The sequence below is a fragment of the Mobula birostris genome, chromosome 8 (assembly GCF_030028105.1).
Source record: "Mobula birostris isolate sMobBir1 chromosome 8, sMobBir1.hap1, whole genome shotgun sequence".
Lineage (NCBI taxonomy): Eukaryota > Metazoa > Chordata > Chondrichthyes > Myliobatiformes > Myliobatidae > Mobula > Mobula birostris.
In genome coordinates this window covers 52,474,431-52,480,430 of record NC_092377.1, presented here as the reverse complement: position 1 = coordinate 52,480,430, position 6,000 = coordinate 52,474,431, and positions in this window count along the sequence as shown.

Sequence of the window (6,000 nt, the reverse complement as noted above, 5' to 3'; positions counted from 1 at the left end):
AATATCACCAGGAACAATAAATGTATCCACTGTAACTGTAAAAATTGTAAAAGTAAAGGAAGTGCAATAAACAGAGCATTTCAAATAAACATTGAATAATGGGACTCTTAAGGAGAAGCAAATATCCAAGACAGAAAAGAAGGTCTTGTTATCAAATAGGTGATGCCTAAGCCCTCAAATATTTGGAAATTGGAAAGCTTCTTATGAAGACAATTTCATTGCAGATCTTTTTCAAGTTGAATCTGGAGTTTGCTGCATTTATCTGTCTCATAGCATTCAATCATTTCGAAAATGAAAAGAGTATTAGACAAATGTATTAAAGGGGCTAATAGTGAAGATGCTTCTGAAAGGATATTTATGAAAATTGCTATCTGTTACATCTCTATCTGTTGCTAGGTATTTATTTATTTTTATTTTTCTACTTAGAGAAGCAGCATGCTACAGGCTCTTTTGGCCCAATGAGCCCATGTTTCCCAATTACACCCATGTGACCAATTAACCTAACAACCCATATGTCCTTGGAATATGGGAGGAACATAAAGCACCAGGAACTGAACCCAGGTCACCGGCACTGTAATAGTGCAATGTTGCCATGCCATCCTGTATTGCATAAGGTCACAAGGAGGCCATTGAACGCATTTTTGAACAGGGGAAATTTTATTTTTGTAAAAAAAAACTCTATCCAGAAAAATATAATAGAACAACACTCAGGGTGGCAGGAGCAATTTACAGAATTGACAATAACATTCACAGGCCAATCTGCAGGAATTATGTGCAATCTGTCTTCACATGATTATCATCAAAAGCTTCTATTTCAACTTTATAGGCTGTTTTGAACAAAATTATGAAGATCTACCCTGGGACCAATATATTGAAGCAATTACAAAGAAGGCACAACAGTGCTTATATTTCATTAGGACTCTGAGGAGACATGATACGTCAAAAAAGACCCTACCAAATTTCTACGGATATACCTGTAACGTTCCGTTATATTGGCTCGTGAATGTCTAGGAGAAATCCCGCCCAGCACCTGCTTCAACACTCCCCTCAGGGTCAGTCGCTGCCCGAATCAATCACAAACATCAATCATCAGCCAGCACACCCAGTAAATTTTAACACATACACTTTATAGATATTACTAATTCTATGACATTAATATACATTTGATACAGAGAGGAAAGTAATGAAAAAAAAAGGCCCCAACACTTATCAAAGTCCAAGTTCTTCGCACGCTACCGTTGGAGCTCAATTCGACGTCAGACGACCACCCGAATTCCGTCGACTCACAGTTTGGGACCACCCTGAGTGATCGACCGGAGCCTCTCCGCGCGTCCGCCGTCCTCCTCGTCTCTCCTCCGACTCCCCGCCAAAACCCAGTCCACAGTCATATCATACAGCATGGCATCCAAAAACAAAACGATACATAACCACCCATTGGCTAATAGAACCTTGTTATCTCATTTTAAAGTAAAACAAACTGTTAGCGCAAACTCTCTGCAGTGTTAAAACACAACAAAGCCGCATTCCACAGATTAACATAACAAAATCGCCATTTTAAATGTAACAAAAGAAAGACCCCGTACACTCTCCCCCCACCTCAAAAAGTCATGCCCTCATGACATTAACAGAATTCACTAGTGCTCCTTGTAAAACACAAAACCCAACCCAGGTGCATAACGCAGTGACATTACTTTGCAGGGCAGTAGAGATCACACCCTGCTCTCCCGGCGCTATATAAGTGAGTCTTTCCGGGGGATGCCTACTCCTCTGAGGCCTCTGTACTTCCTCTGCTGACTCTCCCTGTTCAGACACCCCAGTTGACCCCTCGAGCCTATCTGTCGGACCTTCCCCTTCACCAGGATTCCTCTACCCCTGTGAGCCCTCTGGCTCGGGTTCTGCCTCCACCCTCTCCTCCCCCAATCCCGGCTGTAATACAGGCGGCTCTGCAACACCCTCCCTCGGTTCCCCTGACTCAGTGATGGAAGGGCCAAGAGTCTCTTCTCCCGGCACTGGGGAATCAGCGAACGGAAGCAGGTACCACACGTCCGAATCATCATCTTCCGATGATGTATCCCTTTTCGAGGTGGGGACCGGCCCCGTCTCCTTCGCAGCAGGCTCTTCCCATGCCCCGCGCCCTCGCAAAGTCCTCCTAATAGGAGTAAACTCCCATTCGGGCTCTGGGTCCATCTTCACCTCTCGACCCAGAGGCAACAGGTGGTTCCAATGGAGTACCTTGACAGGCCCCTGCCCGCCCTCAGGTCTCACCCAGTAAACTGGGAGATTCGGCATCTGACTCTCCACCACATATGGGGTGGCTGCCCAACGGTCCGCCAACTTGTGCTTACCCTGTAGTCCTAAATTCCGGATTAGGACTCGGTCTCCCAGCAATAGCTGGATGAACTTTACCTTCTGATCATACCTCCTTTTATTCCGCTGGTTCTGCTTGGTGTCTGCCGCCTCAGCCAACTCATACGCCCTTTTCAACTCTCTCCTCATATCGGACACGTACTTCAGACATGGCATCGAAGGTATTTCCCCCGCTTCAGTCCCAAAACACATGTAACGTTCCGTTATATTGGCTCGTGAATGTCTAGGGGAAATCCCGCCCAGCACCTGCTTCAACAGTCCCCTCAGGGTCAATCGTCGCCCGAATCAATCACAAACATCAATCATCAGCCAGCACACCCAGTAAATTTTAACACATACACTTTATAGATATTACTAATTCCAGGGCATTAACATACATTTGATACAGAGAGGAAAGTAATGGGAAAAAAAAAGGCGCCAACACTTATCAAAGTCCAAGTTCTTCGCGCGCTACCGTTGGAGCTCAAGTCCGACGTCAGACGACCACCCGAATTCCGTCGACCCACGGCTCGGGACCACCCGAAGTGATCGACCGGAGCCTCTCCGCACGTCCGCTGTCCTCCTCGTCTCTCCTCCCGACTCCCCGCCAAAACTCAGTCCACAGTCATATCATACAGCATGGCATCCGAAAACAAAACGATACATAACCACCCATTGGCTAATAGAACCTGGTTATCTCATTTAAAGTAAAACAAACTGTTAGCGCAAACTCTCTGCAGCGTTAAAACACAACAAAGCCGCATTCCACAGATTAACATAACAAAATCGCCATTTTAAATGTAACAAAAGAAAGACCCCGTACACTCTCCCCCCACCTCAAAAAGTCATGCCCTCATGACGTTAACAGAATTCACTAGTACTCCTTGTAAAACACAAAACCCAACCCAGGTGCATAACGCAGTGACATTACTTTGCAGGGCAGTAGAGATCACACCCTGCTCTCCCGGCGCTATATAAGTGAGTCTTTCCGGGGGATGCCTACTCCTCTGAGGCCTCTGGACTTCCTCTGCTGTCTCTCCCTGTTCAGACACCCCAGTTGACCCCTCGAGCCTATCTGACGGACCTTCCCCTTCCCCTTCACCGGGATCCCTCTGCCTCGGTGAGCCCTCTGGCTCGGGTTCTGCCTCCACCCTCTCCTCCCCCAATGCCGGCTGTAATACAGGCAGCTCTGCAACACCCTCCCTCGGGTCCCCTGACTCAGTGATGGAAGGGCCAAGAGTCTCTTCTCCCGGCACCGGGGAATCAGCGAACGGAAGCAGATACCACACGTCCGAATCATCATCTTCCGATGACGTATCCCTTCTCGAGGTGGGGACCGGCCTCGTTTTCTTCGCAGCGGGCTCTTCCCGCGCCCCGCGCCCTCGCAGAGTCCTCGTAATAGGAGTAAACTCCCATTCGGGCTCTGGGTCCATCTTCACCTCTCGACCCAGAGGCAACAGGTGGTTCCAATGGAGTACCTTGACAGGCCCCTGCCCGCCCTCAGGTCTCACCCGGTAAACCGGGAGATTCGGCATCTGACTCTCCACCACATATGGGGTGGCTGCCCAACGGTCCGCCAACTTGTGCTTACCCTGTAGTCCTAAATTCCCGATAAGGACTCGGTCTCCCGGCAATAGCTGGACGAACTTTACCTTCTGATCATACCTCCTTTTATTCCGCTGGTTCTGCCTGGTGGCTGCCGCCTCAGCCAACTCGTACGCCCTTTTCAACTCTCTCCTCATATCGGACACGTACTTCAGACATGGCTTCGAAGGTATTTCCCCCGCTTCAGTCCCAAAACGCAGATCAATGGGCAACCTCGCTTCCCGTCCGAACATCAGATTGTAGGGCGAGTACCCCGTAGCATCATTGCAAGTACAATTGTAACAATGAACTAAATGGGTGATGTGCTGACTCCACTTACTCTTCCGTCCAATCTCCAAGGTGCCGAGCATGTCCAGCAGGGTCCGGTTAAACCTCTCGGGTTGAGGATCACCCTGCGGGTGATAGGGGGTGGTTCTGGACTTTTCAACCCCAAGCATATCCAGCAATTCATGTATAAGCCTGCTCTCGAAGTCCCGTCCCTGATCACTGTGGATCCGCCGGGGAAGGCCATAATGAACAAAGTACTTCTCCCATAACACCTTCGCCACTGTAGTCGCTTTCTGGTCCTTAGTAGGAAAAGCCTGCGCATATCTAGTGTAGTGATCCGTGAGGACCAAAACATTCGCGGTATTGCTGGTGTCCGGCTCAATAGACAGGAAATCCATACACACCAGGTCCATGGGTCCCGCACTCTGCAAGTGGGATAACGGAGCCGCCTGCGCAGGCAAGGTCTTCCTCCTGACGCAATGACTACAGGTCTTACAGTATTCTTCCACCTCCCCCCTCATCCGGGGCCAGTAAAACCGGTCCTTGACTAATCCATAGGTCTTCTCTACCCCTAAGGGCCCGGAATCATCATGTAGAGCCTGGAGCACAGCCTTTTGATACTTCTCAGGCATGACCAGCTGCCAGCGCCGGGCGTGGTCTGGAGGCGACGTGACCCGGTACAGGACGTGGTTCTTCAGCTTCAACCGGGGACATTCCTCAGTAGTAGAGGAACAGAGGCATGTTCCGCCTTCTCCACCTGCCCCATATCACCCTGGCTAACCGCGTACCAGATAGTGCCAATGCTTGGGTCATCACGCTGAGCCGCCTCTACTTCCTGGGGACTCAACTCCGGCAGCTGCCTGTTCCTCAGAGCAGTCACATTACAGTAAACAGTGGGTAGCGCGTCATCGTCAGCCCCCAGATGATCTACTGCCCGATCCGTTCCCATCTGTGCTCCTACTTCCCCGTCGCTCCCAACTTGACACATGGCCTTTACTCCCTGGGCAGGGACACTCTTCCACTCCTCGGCCGTGCCCGACTCGTCGTGCGCCCGTTCCGGCTCCCCGGGCAGTACTTCAGGCTGAACTCATAGGCAGACAAGGCTGCTAACCACCGGTGCCCAGTAGCGTCCAGCTTCGCCGAGGTCAAGATATAAGTGAGGGGGTTGTTATCAGTTCTCACCTCAAACTGGGCCCCGTATAGGTAGTCACTCAACTTGTCCACCACCGCCCATTTCAACGCCAAGAACTCCAGCTTGTGAGTGGGATAGTTTCTCTCAGATGGCGACAAGCTCCGACTGACAAACGCCACTGGCCTCAATCCGTTTCCCTGTTCCTGGTACAGAACAGCCCCCAGACCGTCGTGACTGGCATCAGTGTGTAGAACATACAACTTCCGGGGATCAGCAAAAGCCAACACTGGGGCCTGCGTCAGCACCCTTTTTAGAGATTGGAACGCCTCCTCACATTGAGCATCCCACCTCAATCCAAAAGGCTCCCCCGGGTTCAAGTATCCTCCTACCTCCGACCCTCGGTCTCCCTTCCTCCTCCTCCCCACAGGTGGATAGCCACACAGCAGCTGGTTCAATGGATGACTCATTTTCGCATATCCTTTCACGAATCGCCGGTAATATCCGCAAAACCCCAAAAACGAGCGTAAGGCGCTCACCTTCTGAGGTCTCGGCCAGGTGGTGACTGCGGCTATCTTACCCGGATCGGTGGCCACTCCATTTCGCGAGATTATGTGCCCGACATAGCTGACCGACGTCTTACAGAACTGGCA